This window comes from Microchirus variegatus, assembly GCF_963457635.1.
Source record: "Microchirus variegatus genome assembly, chromosome: 2".
Classification (NCBI taxonomy): domain Eukaryota; kingdom Metazoa; phylum Chordata; class Actinopteri; order Pleuronectiformes; family Soleidae; genus Microchirus; species Microchirus variegatus.
Window position 1 is genome coordinate 14918635 of NC_139803.1, and position 8194 is coordinate 14926828.

Genomic DNA, 8194 nt, shown 5'->3' on the forward strand with positions numbered 1-8194 from the left:
ATTTGGGTGGTAAGGAATAATCATGTCTCTAAGGTATGACAGGGCCTGATCGCTGACTGAGTGCTTTAAATGTGAGGAGGAGGATTTTAAATTTGATATCTACATTTTTACAGCGATGTGATCGCTGTTCCTGGTTCCTGTCAGTACGTTCTGAACCAACTGAAGACTCTTCAGATACTTTTTGAAGCATCCTGATTCATAATTATGAGTTCCAGTAATCTACAGCACTTTTGCAGCTCGAACCGCTTTGGACGACGCTTCTTGGATGGCGTTCGTCAAGATTTTTGAAGTGTTTCTTTGGTGAATTTGTGTCCATTTATTCTGCAGAGCATTCATGAGGTCAGGCACTGATGTTGGACAAGAAGACCTGGCTCACAATCTCTGTTCCAGGTCGTCACAAAGGCGCTCAATGAGGTTGAGATCAGGTCTCTGTGCGGGTCAGGGTTACTTTGTGCACTGGGACACAGTCATGTTGGAATAAAGTTGGAGAGTTGCCACAAAAATGGAAGCACAGCATTGTCCAAAATGTGTTGGTATGCTGAAGTTTTCTCTCCCTCCCTCGAGTTTGTGCACTTCCACTCTCGCTCTCCCTATTTGTTCTTATTTTACAGGTATATCTGATCCTCATCCATCCTTGTCCTTTTCTGAGGATCACATGAGAAGCTGGAACGAGTCCCGATGATTTGTGAAATGGCTATTTTGACTCTTTGTAAATGTGATGTTTTGTTTGTGATCTGCTGAATTTTAATCTTACAGTTTCTGTACACGTGACACCTGCTGCACATCTGTCCGTCCTGGGAGAGGGATCCCTTCCGAAGATGGACTAGAGGTGAGATGAAGATGTCTGTTTGTTTCCAGAATGAATTGATTTCCATTAAATGGGAAAGGATGTGAAGGCTTAAACGGAGATATAAAAAACACTTCCTCCATGTGTCCATAAGATGTCGCTCTTTCATCAAAAGAAAGGAACAAAAGAAGCGATTGTTGCATAATTATGGAAAAATGAATGTTTTCCTGATATGGAATCGATTCAAGTATAGTTAAAAAAAACACACTAATGTTAAGGTAAGTGTACAATACAATTTCTACAGAAAAGCTGAAAAGTTAAAAGCACTGATTGTGTATGGGGGACATTTTATTAACTATCTTGAAATTGAAATTTTTTTTGCGAATGGGGAAGTTTCTCTCATCTTGCAGGTTACAGGACCCAGGTCCAGTTTTGAGTAGATTATGATGATCATAATTAATATCATCACCATTATTAATATGCTATAATTAAAGTTAAAATCAGTCTAATTTTTTTTCGGTTCACAACTGTGAGGTTGTGCCAGTCTGGTGGTGGCTGGTTCGATTCCACCTCGCGGTCCCAACAGATGTTGAGAGTTCAATTCCCTTATATGTCAACATTTAAGGTTCCACATCCAAAGTGAACAGCAACAAGAGCTCCTGAATCTCTCAGGGATGTGTGGCGTGGTGGTTGAGTTCACAACTGTAAGGTTGTACCAGTCTGGTGGTGGCTCGTTCGAATCCACCTCGCGGTCCTAAGAGATTACTCTGTGGTGCGGAGCGGCAATAAAGTGGAGGATGAGTGGGACCGAGGGGGGCTTGATCCCCCCCCCCTGGCGTTTCAGAGACATGAAATGAGAGGGGAGGCTCTTCAGAGATATGACAGGAAGGGGTCATACATCGGGAAGACATGGAAGCAGGGGGTTATGCATGGGGTACACATGAAAGGAGGAGGTTTTACAGAGAACGACCAGGAACGATGTAGTCAGCGGCCTAGTAAGTGTAGTAGTAAAAGGCCTAGTAAGTGTAGTAAGTACTGCTGCTAGGCCGCCTGCTACTTCTTCTTCTTCAAAACCTCCTCCTTTCATGTCTATGCATAACCCCCTCTCATGTCTCATGTCTCTGAAACGCCGGGGGGGATCATGTCCCTCCCATCCTCCACTTTATTGCCGCTCTGCACCACCGAGTAATCTCTAGGGACCGCGAGGTGGATTCAAACCAGCCACCACCAGACTGGTACAACCTTACAGTTGTGAACTCAACCACTACGCCACACATCCCTGAGAGATTTGGGAGCTCTTGGTGCTTTTCAGTGTTCACTTTGGATGTGGAACCTTTAACTCATGGTCTTTTCATCCGAATCATCTGTGAACTGAGATTAAAATATCAACATGGCACTTTTTTGTGCACTTACATTGTGAAAAGAAAAATGCATTCTGATGGCAGATGTAGCATCTAACAACTAAGCTAAAATAGTCACCCAGGAGACTTGTGTGTGCGCGTGTAGGGCTGAGCGATATATCAAAAATTTCGAGACTGCACTCGATCCTCGTCATAAAGATCATTATTTGTGTGTCATGTGTAGATAAAACTGCGCATAGGGAAATTATATGGGGGGGATTCTACTCATGCAGCCCCCAACATTTAGTTCTGGTCTGATTATTAGTTACAATTAGGGGTGGGGGAAAAAAATCGATTCACATAAAATAAAGATTTTAATTGCAATTTTGGAAAACCACACAAAACACCAGTTTTGTACAGTAAGTACGTTTTTATTAGTTTTGAACTAATAAATGTTAACTTTCGTCTTCAGTTTACCTTTGTGTGATCACATTATCTTACACAAACTGTATTGTTTTGATGCCATAATTTGCCTTAACACACTATGCATTGTATCGATATTGAATCGAACCTTGACCCTAAGAATCGGAATCGTGAGCCACCCAAAGATTCACATCCCTAGTTACAATGAATCTATTTCTATGCTGGTGAGCATGGGGGATTAAAGTAAGTTTTGGATTATTTTTTTACAAGTTGCTATAATTACATTTTCTTCTTACATAATATTATCTTATAATATATCATATTCTTTCTAGATCAGGATTTTGTGCATTTCCAAAATTGTACTCTATTAACTCCCCAAGATCATCTTAGTGTTCCATTTCTTTAAAAAACAGTACAATTAACATATTGTCACAGATTGTAAACAGTGGCAATTCAGTTATTTAAAATATAAAGGACATGCTATACACAACGATTAGTTTAATCACTTTGTTAGGCAGGAGAATTCAACTATGCCATTAACAAGAATGTAATGTTTCTTTGAGGAGATTGTCACACTTATATCTTTAATGTAGTTCAAAGTTTAAGACTAAATAAAAACACTACAAAGTGTCATTCTGTTGGCAGGTCACTGATAAAAGAAGAGCAAGTAAATATTAAAAATAATATTGGTATATTTATATAAAAAAATTAAAAAAAAAGTATACATATATGGGTCAATGACATGACGTGCATATTTTTGTGTCCATTATATAAAAAAAAAGACAATGTAATCTTTTCATGACATCTATCACTTTATTCTATAAAACCTAATAATTTTCATACATCAGTAAATTCAAATAATTATATTATTTTATGTTTTGGCTTCTCAAAGCCCTAAGATATCAGGTGATGCAGACTAAGAAAACTATAAAAATGTTATTTTAATAATGATAAACTCAATATAAAATACAGATGTAGATCTCTATCAAATACTGATAAAAATAACTACTTTCAACTATATGTAGGTTGGTACATTTTCCATGTCAGTGTGGTACAACCAATGTAAAACTAGAAAAAAATGATTTTATCATAAAACTCTTGATTTCTTAAAAAAAATCTTCTGTGTGACCTTCATGACAAGGGTAGAAAACTAGCCTACGCTGTCGGGGGCCGACAGCAAGGGGTATATCCGCGATCTTGTCCAATCCTCAACTTTCCAATATACTCAAAGTATACGCACTCGCACCTGCCACTAACTGTTTTAATTAATTATTAATAAATTCAACTAAATAACTGTTAAATATTATGATATAATGCTGACTACACTTTATACATGTTCAAAGTATCCATATAAACTCGATATTGAACACAGAATACCTGCACTCATAAATTTCTCTTTAGTTTTTAATAAAACCAGTTAACCTATTATACCTTGTTAAATATTATGAATATTAAACACCTGCCATATCTTCAAAGTGTCCAAATGTCATGAAAAAGCATACACTATGTTTATTACATTTCATGAAAAAGCATACAATATGTTCAAACTTTCCATTCAATGCATTAATAAAGAAATGGAGGCTTAACTATTTTTTATATGATAACTAATACATTTATGTTATAATGTAATAAATATTATGAATAAGTGCTAAATAAACGCATGATATCCTCAATGTGCCCAAATGAGCTCAATAATAAAGAAAAAATGCCTTAACTATTTTTTCTGTGTTCACTAATAAGTTAACCAGTTAACTTATTATGTAACTATTACCAATCATAGCCAAAGTAATAATGATTGTACTTGTAGATAGTTGTTACATGAATCATTGTACAAAATTTGAAGACAATATCTCCATCAGTCTGGAAGATAAAGCCCAAAATGTGTTTTTAGCATAATAAATTAATTAATAATAAGCTACAAAGATAGGGATAATTCTCAGGTGGTATGTGATGCCCATGCAAAATTTGAAGCCAATACCTGCAATACTTTGGAAGATACAGGCGAAAATATGGTTTTTATATCATTAATTAATTAATTAACTAATTAATAATAATGGTAGACAGCTCAAAATCAATAGGGATCATCTACAGGGGGTATGTGACCCATAAAAAGAAGAGAAAAGAAATTTTAATCTCAAACGCCTTTCCAGTTATCGCGTTAACGGCTAAAATCTGCGGACGCGCGAGACCGATTCCATAATATCTGCGCGCATTTCTCGCGGATATAATAATGGTTGCATCCAAACAGAAGCTGTTTAATTTGAGTTTAGTTGCAAGTGTCAGGTGGCACAACTGCTCTAAGGTTATCCATGACACTTCTAGAATGTTTATTAGTTTTGAATAAAAAGATATTACACAATTTAAATCATTTTGCATGATAAATTGTACATTTTAGATGCCAATATCACTATCAAAATTTGCATGACACGGGTTAAGTATTAACAATGATCCAGCTGACAACTGTGCTTTGATTACGAACTACGCATGCTCCATGGACTTAGTCATAACATCTAGCACATACAGTTTCACCTGCTGGAAAGTTCTACAACAGTTATTATTATTACAGGGTTTCCCACAGTGCATTATAAGCCTGGTGGGCCGCCAGGGTTTACTTGCCCCCCACCAGGCTAAGAGACGAGTTGTTGTTGTTTATTTTAAATCAATTCTTTTTATACACCACAGATTTTTCTAAACCTGGGATCAACACAAAGATTGAGAACATGGAGTGAAAACAATGTTTTCACTCACGTCTGTCACCACGTTTTATCAACATCCACCCAGACCCACCCCCTGCACTTCATTGCGACTGTACTTGATCCTCATCATAAAGATGTAATGTTATGTGAAGTGTTTTTGATGGGTTAGGGTTAACTGATGTCTAAAACACATGTTACTATTTGAAATGAAAATGCATTTTTGTCATAACTAATGTGATCAAGTGGTGCAACCAATTTAAACCAATAAATGATACATCACAGTGACCAAATGGTTTATAAAAGTAATGTGTGTAGTTATTATACTGAATATATGAATTTGTGTATTTGTGTGATTATTTTCCTGTCTTTAAATGTAAAATTGGATGTAAAGGATGCTTAAAACCTGACCTTCAGAGACCAAAAATCTTATATTATTGTAAAAAAAAACACATTGATAAAAATAATAATGTTTATCTAGTGTAGACACCTTAAGGTATAGTTTCCAAATAATAAATTTTAAAATAAATATTAGGAATGTATATATTTTTTTTATGAATAGTTGGTTGTGCCACCTGACATTTTTTTTTGTGAAGTTAAAGATACTGTTAAAAAATGAGTTGACAGAATAGTTATTCAATATATGCGAAATGTTATAACACATTGTTCTGGACTCAACAATATGCATTACATCAATTTTGAAAATACTTTTTTAAAATACCTTTTCAGAAGCTTTATTTGTCATTGACCCATTTATGCATAAATACTAGCCGTTTATCAGACAAATCAGAGACTGTTAAAAATCTTCAGCCTCTGTAGATTAATCCAGTCCACATTTGAGAAGTCTAGGTTCAGTGGTTTTCACCTGGTCTAATGAGGTCTTACCTAAAACGTCTAAAAACTTTTTTACGTGAATAAGTTGATTAATTTGATTGATAAGTGTCACAAAAACCGTGGTCAAAATAATAATACACACGTGGACACAATAATAAGTCCACTTCATTAATATACAGTCTCGGAGCACGGTCTTCTGCTTCTTCGTCTTCTACCTGTCCGCAGCCGCTAGCCTGTCCTGCTAATCAAATGTTTGTCCACCTACTTCTAGGTAGGTCTAACTAACAGCTTTTGTTTGCGTATACCGCCACCTACTGTACAGGAGTGTGTAGAGGGACTGGATGGACTCGGTCACATTCTCATACACAATACATCATGAATCCTCCACGTGTAATATCACGTTTGTCCAACGGAGGGCAGTTTAGATAAATCTATTTGAAATCCTGTTTGCCATTCAAAAGTTCCAGGAGCAAGAGGAGAGGCGCAGCAGGGACAAACGTGATAACTGCTTTGTCCAAAAATGGTCCAAAACGTCATAGTATAGTATGTCGTCCAAAAATGCAAATTAAGTAAAAAATAAAATAAAAAAGACAAAAGTCCATCAGAGCAGCGATGTAGCAAATATGTGGTGACTAATACCTGACGAGTCTTTAAAAAGTGCGATGCAAGCTCATTCATATAGCAGTAAAAACTGTCAATGTCCCACTAACAGTGATCAATAATTCATGCTGAATGAAAATAAAGGTGACAGTTCTAACTTTCCTGTTAAAACTTGAAGTAAGATGAGGTGGGGTCTTTTTTTGCAGATTTTTGCACAGATCTGCAGGCGTGTACTGAAGTGGAAAATAAATAAGTTTAAATATAAAATGTATAAATATGTAGACACCTGTTTTTTGGGTTAGAATTAAGCTTATGTTGTCTTACTCTTCAAACCCTTATATACTATACCAGGGGTCACCAACCTTTTTGAGTCAGAGAGCTACCTTAAGGGTAAAAAATAATATGGAGGGCTACCATATAATATTTTTTTGTTTGTTTACCATTTAAATGATTAATATTATGCATTCAACTGCATACACATTCCTTCCAGTGCTTACTCCTAACGATTACCAGTTTTTATAAACAATATCAAAGATATTTTACTGACAGATCATACGGATACATGCAAGTGAGGTGAAGTGAAGTGAGCCCGCGGGCACCGTATTGGCTGCCCGCGGGCTACCAGGTGCCCGCGGGCACCACGTTGGTGACCCCTGCTTTAGTATGTCGTCCAAAATTTGACAAAAATGTCATAGGTTAGTATGTCGTCCTAAATTTGACAAAAATGTCATAGGTTAGTATGTCGTCCTAAATTTGACAAAAATGTCATACTTTAGTATGTCGTCCAAAATTTGACATACTTTAGTATGTCGTCCAAAATTTGACCAAAATGTCATAGTTTAGTATGTCGTCCAAAATTTGACAAAAATGTCATACTTTAGTATGTCGTCCAAAATTTGACAAAAATGTCATAGTTTAGTATGTCGTCCAAAATTTGACAAAAATGTCATAGGTTAGTATGTCACCAAAATTTGACAAAAATGTCATACTTTAGTATGTCGTCCAACATTTGACAAAAATGTCATAGGTTAGTATGTCACCAAAATTTGACAAAAATGTCATACTTTAGTATGTCGTCCAACATTTGACAAAAATGTCATAGGTTAGTATGTCGTCCAAAATTTGACAAAAATGTCATACTTTAGTATGTCGTCCAAAATTTGACAAAAATGTCATAGTTTAGTATGTCGTCCAAAATTTGACAAAAATGTCATACTTTAGTATGTCGTCCAAAATTTGACCAAAATGTCATACTTTAGTATGTCGTCCAAAATTTGACCAAAATGTCATACTTTAGTATGTCGTCCACGATTTGACCAAAATGTCATAGTTTAGTATGTCGTCCACGATTTGACCAAAATGTCATAGTTTAGTATGTCGTCCAAAATTTGACCAAAATGTCATAGTTTAGGATGTCGTCCAAAATTTGACCAAAATGTCATACTTTAGTATGTCGTCCAAAATTTGACCAAAATGTCATTGTTTAGTATGTCGTCCAAAATTTGACCAAAATGTCA